The sequence below is a fragment of the Phaseolus vulgaris genome, chromosome 8 (genome assembly GCF_000499845.2).
Source record: "Phaseolus vulgaris cultivar G19833 chromosome 8, P. vulgaris v2.0, whole genome shotgun sequence".
Taxonomy (NCBI): domain Eukaryota; kingdom Viridiplantae; phylum Streptophyta; class Magnoliopsida; order Fabales; family Fabaceae; genus Phaseolus; species Phaseolus vulgaris.
The window spans coordinates 32,947,791-32,963,364 of record NC_023752.2 but is presented as its reverse complement, the minus strand read 5'-3'; positions in this window follow the sequence as shown (position 1 = coordinate 32,963,364).

Here is a 15,574-nt window from a genome sequence, read left to right as displayed (position 1 = left end):
TACTTGGCTGATGGGATACTCTCGCTGGAACCCACAAAATCCAGGAAAATCAAGAAAAATTCTGCCAAGTACACTATCATTAACGGGGAGTTGTTCAGACATGGGTTCACCCATCCAATCCTGGTATGTGTAAGCGGAGACCAATGCGTACGGATAATAGTAGAGCTCCACGAAGCGATATGTGGGAGTCACATCGGTGTACGATCTCTAGCATCAAAGGCCATTCGTGCGGGATACTATTGGCCAATCGTAAGGGAAGACTGCACGAGGTACGGACAACAGTGCAAGCAGTGTCAGCAGCATGCTGACTAGCACAAGGCGCCGCCAGAGGAGTTCAGGTCAATTTACAGCCCTTGGCCTTTCCATACACGGGGAATCGATATCCTGGGGCCCTTTCCTTTGATGATAAGGCAGATGAAGTACCTCGTGGTCGCCATATAGTACTTCACGAAGTGGATAGAAGCTGAGCCAGTGGCGCAGATCACGACCTACAAGATCCAACACTTCGTGTTGATAGAGTATCCAAGTATCCATATGGTGTGGTTGAAGATGTTCTCGTCAAGGAGGATAAATTCATATTTTCTGTGGATTTTGTGGTGATGGACATGGAAGAAGATGAGGAGGTTCCCTTGATTCTTGGCAGACCTTTCATGAAGACTACGAGAATTATAATTGATGTTGATAAGGGAAAGCTTAAAGTAAGAACTCAAGATGATAAGGTAACTTTTAATCTTTATTATGATTTGAAAATTTCTAATGCAGGGAAGGAATGTTTGCAAAAGGATACACCAAAGGAAGCCTTTCCTAACACTAAAGAGCAATTGGACCTCTCAAACTTAATTGAGGAAGTTATACATCATCATATTCCAAAGAAAATTGTTCACCTTGAGATAAACAAGCGTCAAGCTAGATGACGTTAAATGCGCATTTACTAGGAGGCAACCCATTACAAATTTAAGTTTTATGTTGATTTGTTATCTTTGTTTTGATTTTACATTTCAAAAACCATGTTTTCTTGCAGGGATTATTGCCCAGGCAAGTCCAATCTCACCTAAGCGAGTTGGACGACGAAAAAGGGGTGCTTTCTGGAGTCATCTCGCTTAAGCGAGTTTGACACCGAAAAATGTAGTTTTCTTGTAGGGAATCTCGCTTGAGCAAAATTTATTTGCCAATTTTATTTTATTTTTTTTAAAATCTCAAAGGTAACCCACTTCCTATATGTCTCCCGATCAGTTTGCAGCTTATGTATTTTGGCCTGGGAACAAGTTCTATTATTCAGGGGGACAAATCCAACAAATGAAGCAGGACCATCTACAGTTGTAGATGATGATTTCAACACAGAGTTGGATTACTTCTTAGGAAGGGAGGACTAATATGGTTTATTTTTCTAGTTTTATTTCTTTTCGGTTTTTTAGTTATTTATTTATGTTTTATTTGCTTAGTTTGTTTATTTGCTTATTTTGTATTATGTTCTTGAATAATTTTTTGTTTATTTTTTATTTTTTTAGTTTTATTTCTTAAATTATTTTCTTGAATTATTGTCAATTTTAATTTAATTTGTTTTCTAGTTTATTTTTCTGAAATAAAAAAGAATTAGAATATTAATTTTGAATTATGAAAAAAAAATATGTGTGTTTAAATATTAAATAGTGAGATGAATTAGACACATGTTAGAAAAGAAAAAATGATTGAATCCCTATATAAATTTATTTGAAATTGTGATACATGAAAATTTAACATGATAATTGATTAGGACAGAGAATGACAAAATAAAAAGGAATGAGACCAATTAAACCAAGTGAGTGTGTGATCCTTAAAGAGTTTTGAGAGTTTTACTGGTGATTGAGGTTGCCTATTTTTATTCTTTGTTACATCATAAAAGAGCATGAAGATGATTGACGCATTTGTGTTAACTAGGAAACCATGGCCAAATAGTCAATTTTTATCTTATTAGAATTCATATTTTTTATATATCCCCTTTGAGCCAAGAATTTTTTTTTTTATTGCATCCTAAACCTTTAATGATATATTTTTCTACCCTGTACCATGTTTAAGGAAGGAGAACATAAATGCAATATGCATAGAAAAAGGAATGGTAGGTTCTAATTGTTGAAAGTTGAAAAAGTTGAATATTGGAAGAATCTATTCCTATTGATGAAAAAAAAATCTCAAAGAAAAATAAAATTCATGTTGAAAATCATGAATAAGAAAAAAATAGAAAAAAAAAGAAAAATGAGGAAAAGTGTGAAGTCAAAAGAAAAATGGTGATTAGATAACTCATATGTGCCATAATTGGATTCTAGGTATGTTCTTCTTCTTTAAGATGTGCATTTTTTATCTGAAAAACCAATACTTTTTGGAAGCTCAACCTCATTATAACCCTGGAAAGGACCTCAAGATTCATGTTTCTAATATGTTTGTGATATGAAGATGAAATGAAAAACAATTGTGATTTGTTATGATTAAGTGAAAATACAGAGAAACACTTACCTGTGAGCATATGAGAAGAGATTCCTTGATGAATTGTCATTTATTTGTTCTGATTTGATCCTCGAAGTTGATTGTATCTATATTTGAATTTGGAAGCATCATAAGTTTCTAAATTTATCTGTTGTTTAGTGAATTAAGTTGTTTTGATATTTAAATTCAAATATATTCATTTCTTTTGCTTGAGGTCAAGCAAGAATCTAAGTTCGGGATAGTTGATAAGTGTCAAACTTCAGTAATATTTCATATTAAAATTTAGGCACTTATGAGTATTAATTGCTAAAATAAGTATAAAATAATCTCTAATTAATTAATTTATACTTTTTTAAAATATTTTGTGATTTTTATTTGAATAAGAACAATTTATTCCCAAATTTTGTGTTAATTTTAGGATTTTAGGGGAGAATGGAGATGATTGGAAAAAAAAAAGATTAATATAAGCGAAAAAGGGAAAGCTGGAAGGCCCGACATTTGCCAAGTTCACAAAAGTCCAACTCATCACTGAGCATCTCACTCAAGCCAACTCATTCTCGTTTGAGCGAGAATGCTCCAGCAACATTGTTTAATTTCGACGTTTTACTCGCTCAAGCGAGCTCATTCTTGCTTGAGCGAGAATCCAGTTAAGCCCAAACAATTTAGGTTAAATAGGGGGCTTGAGGCACAACCCTAGTGTGCAATATTGAGAGGAAAAGACCATTGAGTGAATTGTAACCCAATTGGGAGAATAGGAGGTGTGAGAATCATTAAAGGAGGCAGTCGTCAAGGAGAAATATCCTGGATCTTCTTTTCTTACTCTCCCTACTTGTAAAAGTCATCATGTGTGGCTAATTCTACCCTTTGGGACTAAGAGTAATTTGTTCAAACTCTTATGTATTGAGGTGATATCTAAACACAATATTATGTTCTTGATTGATGATTGATATTATTTTTTTGTTTGTAATGCTTAGTTTACCATGATCTGGAATCTTAAATTTGACTGGAAAGTACTTTTAAGGTTCTGACCTAAACGATAATACTTAACATATTTTGATGCTAGGAATAGATTTGATATGTTAATTTCTATCAACATTTGATCTTAAGGATAAGTTGTTTTTATAAATATGTGAGGAATTGATATTTAGGAAGCATCTTAATAATTTTATATGCGAGGAATCGATATAAATGATTTTTATACGGGAATTAATATCAATGAAAAGACACAATGTTGTCATGCTAATCAAAATACAAAAGAGTCAGAAAGATGAAACTCAATCCCTATTTTTCCAATTGAAACAACAAACTCTTTGACTTGTTTTCTTTTTAATCATTGCCATCACAACAAATTCCAACAAACTTTTATTATTTTGTTTTATATTTAGTGAATCTTTTACTTGATTATTCAATTGTTCCTCGTGGGTTCGATATCTGTCCTTAGGGATACATTATTACTTCTGACAGCGCGATGCACTTGTCGTAAAAAGCTATCAACAGACACTAGACGATCAACTTTGTGCTGAAAGAATAAGCTGGAATAGTTAGTTTCAATTAGTTTTGTGGGTCCGATTCAAGGCCTACCCATTTCTACATCTACGAAACTCTATAAAAAGAGATTAGCGAAAGAGATATAGAGGAGACAACAAGTAGATTAGACATTTTGTGACAATAGTTTAGTTAGTTTTAGTTTACTCTATTTTTAGTTTATTTTATTTTTGACATTTCGAGTTCTATCCAAGTTCTTTGTTCTTCTTCTCATTGTCTCACGGATCCTCTTCTCTTTACATTTTGTATTGATTTACATTATGTGTTTTATCTTTGAAGTTAATTTAATTATGGAATTAGGTAACACTATATTAAAACTCATGTTAGATTATGCTTTGTTTTAGTGTTTTCCACTTCGAAATTTATTTTCGAATTCTATTTTCGATTGATAATGGGTTTCTAATAACACAGAAAAGGATTTGGATCCCTTGCATTCAAAGTGGAAGATTATTGAACCATGGTTTTGGTATCTGTTTTATGTTCCTGAATTGAGTTTCACTTTTCTTCTCTATTAATCCTTTCAATTCGTGTTCATTTATAGTTCTACAATTTATATTTTCAATTTATAGATCTAATTCATTTTCAATTCATGCTAATTCAATTGTAATTTACAGTTTCAGTCATGTTATGTTTTACATTTTTAGTCTTTAAATTTTTGCAATTTAAGTTTTCGCGCTTTACTTTCCATTCATTTATGTTTCCTGTAGTTTACATTTCAACTCTTTACATTTCTCGCAATTTATTTCATTTATCAAATTTTCTATTAGTAGTTATCACATAGCAATATTTAACCTCCTCTAAAACCATATGAAAGTTGTCACGTGAATTTCATGTATGTACAACACATGCATAGAAAGTGTTTTGGTTCAAAGTTTAAATGACTTCAAAGAAAAGTATTCTTTGTGTGTTTTATGTGAAAGGGAGGAGGAAACAACTTCCCACTTATTGATATCTTCTCCAATTGCGGATGCTGTTTGGAATTTATGTCACAACTAGATCGAGGTCAAATCTGTAAACCATTTTGCTATGAAGGAACACTTGGAACAATTTCATTGTACTTGGTTTAGCAAAAAAGGTAATAAGTTGTGGAAAGGAGTGTGGGTTTCCATCATTTGGTGCATTTGGAAACATAGGAATGGGATACTGTTCAACCAAGCAAAAATGGACACAAGTGAAATCTTCTCTTTGGTTCAAGTACAGTCATGGACTTGGTTAAAAAACAAGGTTCTAAGGGTGTATTTCTCTTTTTCGGATTGGGTCCAAATCCCAACTACTTGTATTATTATGGCAGCAAAACGTTGATTGTCGTGTGGAATGAGATGTTGGTCTTCTGTTCCTTTTGCTCGACCCGGTAGGTGTGCGTTCTGTTTCTTGTTCTTGCTTTGGTTTTTGGTTGTTCGGATGCTTAGAAATGTTGTTCAGATTCCTTCATGTATAAGGGTTGGAAAACCCTTTTGTGTTCCTTTTATATTTATATTTATTTATTGTTTTCTAATTAAAAAAAAAATGTTTTTCCTTGTTCATGGTGTGAGATATATTTTATAAGTCTTAGTTAGTTGTTTGTTATCCTTTGAATCTTTATTGATGTTATTTAATATTTAAAGTTTGTATCTTTCTCAACTATTTTCAAGGACCACAAGTAAGTATCTCTTTATTTTTTGCTAAGATTTTAGGTAGTTTTTATTGAATCTCTCTGTTATTGATTAATAGGTCATATAATTGACTTTAGATAAGTTACATTCCTTCTTAATAGGAGATTAGACTAATCAGTACACAACCCCCTAGCCTCAAACCATGTAGGTGAGAAGTGTCATATTTCAGAAATATTTCATATTAAAATACAGGCACTTATGGATTTGTTGATAAAATAACTATAATTTAACTCCTAATTTATGAATTTAAACCTGTTTACATATTTTGTTATTATAATATGAATAAGAACGGTTTATTCCATAATTTGTGTTAATTCATGATTCTAGTAGAAAATGGAGAGGAAATGGCTAAAAGAGAATAGACAAGATTAGAAGGGAAGGTTGGAACACTTAAAACTCGCCCAAAAACTCGCCCAGGCCATTAGCACTCCAGAGGAACTAGCCCAAGAGAACTCAATCTCGCCCAAGCGAAATCACTCCAGAGAAGTTGGGTTTTTTCTCGTCAAACTCGCCCAAACGAGCCTAATTACACCCAGGCGAAAAGTCACTTAGCCCAAGCCCAACTAGGCTAAATATGAGGCGTGAGACACAACCCTAGACATCATTGGAAAATTAGAAGGTGATAGAAAACCCTAGAGGAGACAGTCATCAAGGAGAAACATCCTAGATCTTTTTTTCTTATTTTTCATGCTTGTAGTGGCCAACATGAGTGGCTAATTCTACCCTTTGGGATTTAGAGTAATTTGTTCAAACTCTTATGTATTAAGGTGATATTTAAATATAATATTTTGTTCTTGATTGATTATTGACATGGTCATTTTATCCGTAACGCTTGTTTGTCATGATTTTGATCCTTAGATTTGACTGAAAAGTACTTCTAAGTTTCTAACCTAAATGATAATGCTTAACATATTTGAATGTTAGGAATAGATTTAAAATGCTAATTGCTATCAACATCTAATCGTAAGGATAAAGAGTTTTTATAAATATACGAGGAATCGATATTTAGGAGACTATCTTAATAATTTTATATGCAAGAAATCGATATGAATGAATTTTATATGGGCATCAATATCAATCAAATTATAGAACATTATTACGCTTTTCAAAATAAAAAAGAGTGAAAAGGATGAACCCTAATCCCAATTTTCCCAATTGAATCAACAACTCTTTACTTTGCTTTATTTACAATTCTTGCAATCTGACAACAAACATCCAACAAACTTTAATTATTGTTTTCTTAGTGAATATTTTACTTGAGAATTCAACCGTTCCTTGTGGGTTCGATATCCATTCTTAGGGACAAATTATTACTTTTGACAAGGTACACTTGCCATAAAATAGTCATTAAGCTAAGTATCACTTTATTTTTTGCTAAGATTTTGGGTAGTGTTTATTGAATCTCTCTTTTATTGATTAATGGGCCATATAGCTGACTTTAGATAAGTTACATTCCCTCTTAGTAGGAGATCAGACTAACTACCGGTACACAACCCTTGGTCTCATACTGTATAGGTGAAGAGGTTTATCCAATGAAAAACTCGAAAATAAATTATGACGTAAGTTTTGCCTAATTGATTTATTGTCGTGCATGAAAACGTTAGATCACCCAATATGACATAAGTTATTTAATTTGTTTATGACTGTGCATTAAAACATTAGATCGCCCATTGTGATATAAGTTTCTTAATTCGTTTACAATCATTTTTGCTATCAATGTTTGCCCATATTCATTTTCCTAAGTTAAGAAAATCGTGTTAGAATTGTTGACTTAAAACAAGACGGGGGTGAATTGTTTTTAAGAAAAAAATCGCAAAATATAGAGTGAGATTGAAAATTTAATAAAACCAACAAATTGATTTCTTCGTTCAACCGTTTATAAAGAACAACAAGCATATACACAAAATATAAACCATTTCTTACGTTTATTTAACCGATTGAAATATATGCAGAAAACTGGAAAACAACAAATAAAGAAATTTTGAGAGGGTGGGAGAGATATTTGCACATATGATTTATACTGGTTCACTTTTACACCAAGAATTGCATCTAGATAGTAAAATCACTGAGAATTCACTAAACTAAGCATAAAGTTTACAAAGGATACAATCAAGAGTATAAATCTTGAACCCTACAAGAACAAACACTCTTAACCACTCTATAGAAATCCAGAAAAACTCTATATGAATATGCTTCAATAGAATACAAAGAAAGAAATAAGGTTTGATAACACCTGGGATATTACAGATGTAGCACAAAGAAAAATCAAACCCAAAAAACCTTTTTCACAGCATAAGAATGATCAAAGAAGAAAAAATAATCTCCAAGAATGATTTCAAAACTTTCTATTTTTCTCTCTTCCAAAATTCGTTACTTAAACTACTCAGATTATTTCTTATATAAGGTTTTAATGATTGCAAAAACGGTTTGCCAATTAATGAAAACAATTGTATCAATTTAAATTTATTTGGTTATAGTAACAAAAAAACTATTAAAAACATTTAATTGATTTTTCAAAATAACTACTTTTTTCTTTTACAAGAAGAAATCAAAAGTTTTTAAACTAATTCTTTTATCGAAATAAGTTGTTGATTTTACTAAACAGAAAAGACAAAATAGAAAACAAAAAATTTTCAAATCTTTAAAAACTTTAAGTATTTTCAACTTGTTGATACGATAAATCAATATGTTAAAAATACTTACTATAGTCAAAAGACTTTAATAGAAGTAATTTAACCGATTAAAACTTAAATCAACTGATTAAAAATACAACAAATTTAGAAAACAAAACATTTCATGGAGATAGCTTTTGAAGTTAACTTGGACCATAATGTATTATGAAGAAAAACAACAAATTCACCATAGACACACACACACAACTTCCAATCTTCATGACATATTGGATTCATCAAAGCTAGATCTTCTTAGTCAACAAAACGAACTTACTTATGTTACACAAGGTTAGACTTTAAGCAAATGTAAGAGAGTTAGGATGGTATTGTCGACAATCTTTGTATATATGGCCTGATAATGTTGACTGTATGATAAGATCAGTTTGTGTAGATACCACCTGATAAGGTCGGGTTTGATAAATATCGTCTGATTACACCGATTTTTGGTAGATATCATCTAATAAGGTTGATTTTTGTAAATGTTGCCTAACAAGATTAGTTTTTTTAATGTTTTGGTCAAGTTGGGGTTGAAGTTGAACATAGTTAAAGTTGAACATAGTTAGTAGTTTTAATCAATCAATCGAGCTAGAAGTCTAACTACACATAGTTAGGAGTTTTATTAATCTAGTCGAGCTGAATATAGTCAATAGTTTTCTTAATCCAGACAATTTGGAAGTCGAGCTGAACATAATTAGCACTTTTGTTAATCCAATCGAGCTAGAAGTCAAACTGAACATAGTCAAAAATTCTTTTTCAATCCAGTCGGGCTTGGATAAAGGCTCATCATATTTAGTATTTTTTTTCAACAAACCAAGTTGGGTCGAACTGGAACATAGCTAGCAATTTCTTTTTTAATTAAAGTTGTAGAATGATAGACATCATAAAATAAAAAGAATAATAAAACATAATCCAAAGTAAAATTAAATATATTTTTAGTTTATATAAATATGATTTCGTTTATTTTTAAATTTTACATCTTCATATTTTGTAATATTATTTTTAGTCTTTATATTAGATTGTGATTAAACTAATGTTAAAAAAATCATAATTAACATAATTAAAGTAATAAAAAATAAAAAGTTAAAATCGTTAACTTTTTTAAATAAATATTTAAATTAAGAAATATATTTTATTTCATATAAACCAAATAATTATATACATTAATTTACATTTTTTTTAAATATAGTTTATTTTAAACGTTGTAATTTAAAAATAAACTTATTACGATATTATAATTTTGAATTAATGTTACATAATTTATTTTTAATGCACCAACAACATAAATTTTATATCTAAAATGAAATTATAATATTTTTTATATTTTTAAATGTTTTAATTAAAAATAAACCTATTATGATATTATAATTTTGAATTTCTGTTACATAATTATTTTCTAATGCACCAACAACAGAAATTTTATCTCTAAAATAAAAGAATAATAATTAGTGTTACATAATTTCTTTTCTAGTGTACCAATAATAGAATTTTTATCTTTAAAGCAAAGTGACAAAGGAGAAGTAAAGGTTCTTTCGATATTGTCGAATGAGGATTTGTCTTGGAAGTAGTAAAAGTTTTACTTGGTCTAACGGTGAACGGTGAAGGACATAAATGTTCTAATTCAAAGATTAAATAATTTCAAACCAAAACATTCAACTTATATCAGATTTAGTAATAAAGTTAGAAATTGTGAAATTTATTCTTATTAAAATCTTACAATCAATATTAAACTAAATTTTTGTCTTAAATAAATTATATCTGAAAATTAATTAAAATAAATCATTAAGATCAAAGAATTTTAATTTTCAAATTTAAATGTGAATACTTAAGTTCATTAATGTAATTATTATAATTACAATAAATATATAATTCGAATAACATATTTAAATAACACCAGCTATCCTGTTAATAAATAATTTGTTTTTTCTTACTTGCTACTCTAGAAACTTATCCAAGGGAAGAATGAAGGTCATTTGGATGTGTAAATTTATCGAAAAATATGGAGTGTGTTTATTTGGGTATATCTGCTATAATCGAAGAAATAATGAGATTTACAAATAAATCATTGTGAATGTACTCTTTTACTTTTATTTTATTCCATTTTTCTTATGGATGCATGCACGGATAAATTAGTAAATTTTTATTTTTAATATTTAATAAAAATTAAAAAACTTATATGCATCATATCACTAATTATTTTTATAAATTCACTCTAAATATTTTAATTTAAATAACTTAATTTCTTTTACACTTTTCTCTTTGATGTATTGTTTCAAATTATACTATCCTACTTCAAACAAAGCATATATATAAAAATAAAAAAAAAATAACTTTAACTAGCGACTCCGGTGGAATTATAAATGAAACAATCAACTAGTGACTCAAGTGAAATTATAAATGAAACAATCATAGACAACATGATTAATGGATCATTATAAAATTACCAATGATTGATGTCGTATAAATAAATTATTACAGGGAAGATCCCCAAATCCAATATTGAGCTGGAGCACAAGATTCTTTATTTGTTATAAAATATCTATGATTTAGTTTTTAGAAAATTACATATATTTATTTTTAATATAGTTTTGATTATCTATTGTATGCGTAAGATTCAAATTTTAAATTATTATTTTCACTCTAAATGTTAGATTAAAAAACAAGGTTTAATTAAAATTTTAGTTCTTGTGTTTAATTTTTTGTTTGGTTTTATTTTTTAAATTACTTTTTTATGTTTAATTTCTATTGATAAAATTATTAACTCAACTATTATTACGATGTCATAAAAAGTGTTACGTCCATAAATAATATTACTGTGAACTAAAATATATATATTAGAACTAAAGAAAAAAATTATTTTATACTGTGAGAATAGAATAAAAGATGAAAACATGAAAACTCAATTACTTCATAGAGTTGTATATAAAAAAAAAATCATTTACAACTACTTCATTTTTTTTTTCATAGTGAATGAATTGTTTATATGGTAATAAGTTGGTTGATTTTATTTGTATTCAATCATGGGAATTTTCATACCATATTGAATGTGTGGTTTATATTTGCTTTTACTGAGATTTGATAATAAGTTGTCCGAGATGGAGAATGTGAATTGAATAATTAAGTCAATCTCTTTCTTAAAGGATTGTAAAGGATAGAAAAAAATTTAAATTCTCAAATTCAATTTTAATTATCTAAATTCATATTACTTTTAATTTATTTGAATGAATTTATCTTAAATTTAAATTTAAATTTTTGGATTTTAAGTTCAATTTATTTAATTGGATATGGATTAAAGGTATATTGGATAATTTTTGGATTTTTCAAAATAAATATTGGGTTGGATTTTAATTTTATCCCAACCTAGGTTAGGTCTAGTCAATCCAGGTCCAGGTCAAGCAAAGTTAACCCAAGTTCATCTCGAGCCGAGTCCGTTCAGGCTGAAGTCGAATCGAGTCAGCTTGGGCCCATGTCGAGTCTAGTCGGTCTTGGTCGATGTCAAGCCAACTTGGTCTTGGTCAATGTCAAGCCGAGTCGGTCCGGGTCGATGTAGAGCCGAGTTGGCTCGACCTATGTTGAGTCGATTCAGCCTGGGCCGATGTCGAGTCGAGTCGGTTGGGTTGATGTTGAGCCGAGTCGGGCGGGCCCATGTCGAGTCAAGTTGGTCTTGGCCCATGTAGAGACGAGTCAACCAGAGCCCACGTAGAGTCGAGTCAGCTCAGGCCAATGTCGAGCCGAGTCGGTCCAAGCCCATGTTGAGCTAAGTCGGTTCGGATCGATGTCAAACTGAGTCGGTTCGTGCCGGTGTCGAGCCGAGTCAGTCCGGGCCAATGTCGAGCCATGTAGATCTAAGTCGGTCCGAGCCCATATCAAGTCGTGTCGGCCCATGCCCAAGTTAACCCAATTCGATCCAGGTCCAAGTTTAGCCGAGTCGACCCAAGTTCAAGTCTAGCCGAGTTGGTACAAGTCCAAGTCGAGTCAGGTTAGCCCGTGTCCAAATCGAAATGGATTTAATATAATTGACAAAGTGGATTAATCTAAATTTAATTCACTTTAAATGGATTTGAAAAAATCCAAATAAATTTTATCTAGTTAAAATGGATATGGACTTTAAATCCAATCCATTTGTTTGGATTTGGATTAGATCTAGATTGAATTTTAAAGAAATAGATCCATGACCTCCCCTAAAGGATTGTCAAGCTTTTATAGTAAAACTCTAGTGAAAGTTCACCTATGGAAGACTCTCCACGCTCAAGTTAGTAAAAGTATAAATATAATTGAAATGTAGGTAAATGTAAATTATTAAGTGAAAAACTCTTCCTGAGATTGTATTTATTTTATTTATAGGCTTGTGGGCCTATGATGTGTGCAAATAACTGTGTTTCGGTTGTCAAGAATAAAACTGATCTTTACACTCACATTAGGATGGTTATGATCATGTTGAGGTGGTTACTTTCTAGTATCAGTGAGATATACTACGAGTAACTCCTAGGAATTCATATTGTTAATGGATATTAATTGCTCCATATTTATACATTATGAATATAAGTTTGAGGTTTAATTAATTTTCAATCATGAGAGTTTTCCGTTTTAATAGCGAATAATGTTATTTCTACATATTTAACCTTTTACTTTGTTTATGAACATAAATTATGTGTGTATTCAATACTTATTTATTAAAACAAAAGTTTAATTTTTTAAGATTTTGATTCAGAGCTAAAATAGTTAAGTGTAAAACATGGTTTTAATTTGTCTATAAGATGATAATCCTCTTCAAACCGTAGAATATATAAGCACATACAACACTTTGTAGTTTTGTTTTGTTTTACATCTAATTAGGAACAAACGTGATTAGAGATAAGTGCATAAAAGTAAGTTAATCTCGTACCTCATAAAAACATATATGTTTATTTTATGTTGAAGAAATGTTTGTCACTTCCCTCTACTAAAAGAAATTTGTTAAAAGTGTAAGCCAAATTCAACATAAAAAATTTCTTAGAGTTCATGCTGAAGTTGTTTTATTATGAAATTCCCTAACATTAAGTTTGACAAATCCATAAAAAATATATCTACCTCACATGATTATGCAAAAGTAGGTAAAATCAAGGCCAGGAACACTACCAAAGGAAGGATAAACCTTATATAGCTATTGGGAATATTACATAAAATAAGAAAATCCTATGGATTAGTTTATTACAATTTACACAAACTTTGTATCGTGGTTGTTTGGTAAATAATACTTGTTATTAAGCAGGAGTTGTCGTTGTTCAAAGAATACTCATTTAAGCCAAAAGTGGCTTGTGAAAGAATATTTGTTTAAGCCAAAAGTGATTTGTGGAAAGAATAATTGAACAAGGTTAGCTAGGAGTGGTTGCAAGCCAAAAGAATACTCGTTAAGCCAGGAGTGACTTGAGAAAGAATACTTAAACGGAGTCTGATAGGAGAGGATGTAATGTGAGTTGATTTTAGCATTGCACATTTTTATGGGTTGTACTTTGTATATGGTTTTTTATTTTAAGCAGAATATGGTGAAAAACCCAAAGAAGATTCTCACTGGACACGAACTTAATCAAGTGGTTAAGTAAGTGTGAAGGTCCACTTCTAGATGGAAAGGATAAAACACAATTATATGGTGTTGATGATGAATAAGCGCAGAATTAAAGAGCATATAAAGGAAAGAAAGAAGATGGACACTAAATAGAAAAATATGAACCAAAGAATATAAAGGAATGGAAAAATAAAAAGGTGAAAGGAAAGAGAAGCTTAGGATCATGAATGTGGGGTCACGCCACGTGGAGGGGGAGGAGACTCCAAAATGAGTGATGAAGAGCCGCCACTTGAAGTGTAGAGCACTCAAGATAAGACCCAAATTCTAGGAGACCCGGCTCACTAAACATACTGACAACGTTTCTTTTCTATTCAAAATTTAATGTGTCAATACATAAGGCAAGACACTCTATTTATAGAAGTGTGTCTTGGAGAGCAAGATAGAGGGGTAGGAGTGTCATTTTGTGAGAAACCTTTTAGAAGGTAGGTCAAAGTGGAGTGCCTCCCAAGCTAGCCTACATCTTCTAGAAACTTGGTTAATGGGCGATTTGGAAATGGTTTCTAGAAGATAGGTTTTTTTGTTGGGTTTAACACTAGCCCAATATTATACTAAGTGATCCTGCCTGTTGACCAAAACGTTGGAACTTGCCTCGTCAATGGATCGACGTGTGCACCGCTTCTACCTCCGTCCTCCGTCACGATCCACTTCAAGAACCTGCAAAAGAACAGAGCGGCGCCGCTGCGGCCGATCGCACTCCAACGCCCAAGTCAGTGACTGAACCACCAAATACTTCAAGAGCAAACACTCAAGAACTCTCAAGGAACCGTGCAATGTTCTCTCTCACAGTATGCTCAAGAACTCGCAAGCGTAAAGAATACAATCTGAACGTGCGTACCTTAGAAGTTCGTTGGGAAACCCTTTTATACCTGGTCACTTTCTCTCTCCTAGCAGTTACGCAGCTGGACACGTGGCTCGCATCCAGTCGTACATGTGCCATCATCTGGAGCCTCCTTGACTTGGGCGCTGCTTCTGACTCTCCTTTGGCTAAGTTACTTATGCATGGTGCTGCCCAGTGCATAGCTAACTTGGGAGCGCGATCTCTGCTAGGACTGGCGAGTTAGGGTGCCTTCGTACACCTTCCCTGTGGTCTCGCCGGCCGCCTTCATAATCTGCACCACCTTCATCTTTGGCGATGTGCTCACTCTGGCGATCTCCAATCACTTGGTCGCCTGAGTTTACATCTGGCAACTTCATCTTTAACCCGGTGATCGCCGGTTCTGGTATGCTGGTGATCGGAGAACGCCAACTTAATAACTGGCGACTACACGAGTCTCCCGACTTCCTTCCCTTCTGCCAACCTGGCGTCTTGTCAGCACGCCTATACTGTAGCTGGATGCCACGTCATCACTTCCGACTACCAGGGCGGTACACAAGCCCCCCAGTCTTAAGCGAAGACTTGTCCAGCGAAAAGACTAAAGGAGTCACGTCATCTACGTGGCGCTGGCGCGGAATTCCAAGCGGTTGTACTTTCTGCTCCTCTGACGCTCCACCAAACATTTCCCCATCGTTCGACACGTGGCTTCATCAACGGTTACCTTCAGTTAACGTTTGCGCTTCCCAAACCCATTTCGAAAAACCCTTAAACCCATTTCGCTCCACTGTTCCATCACTTTCTTCGTATTCTCAGACGCTCCAACTCTCTT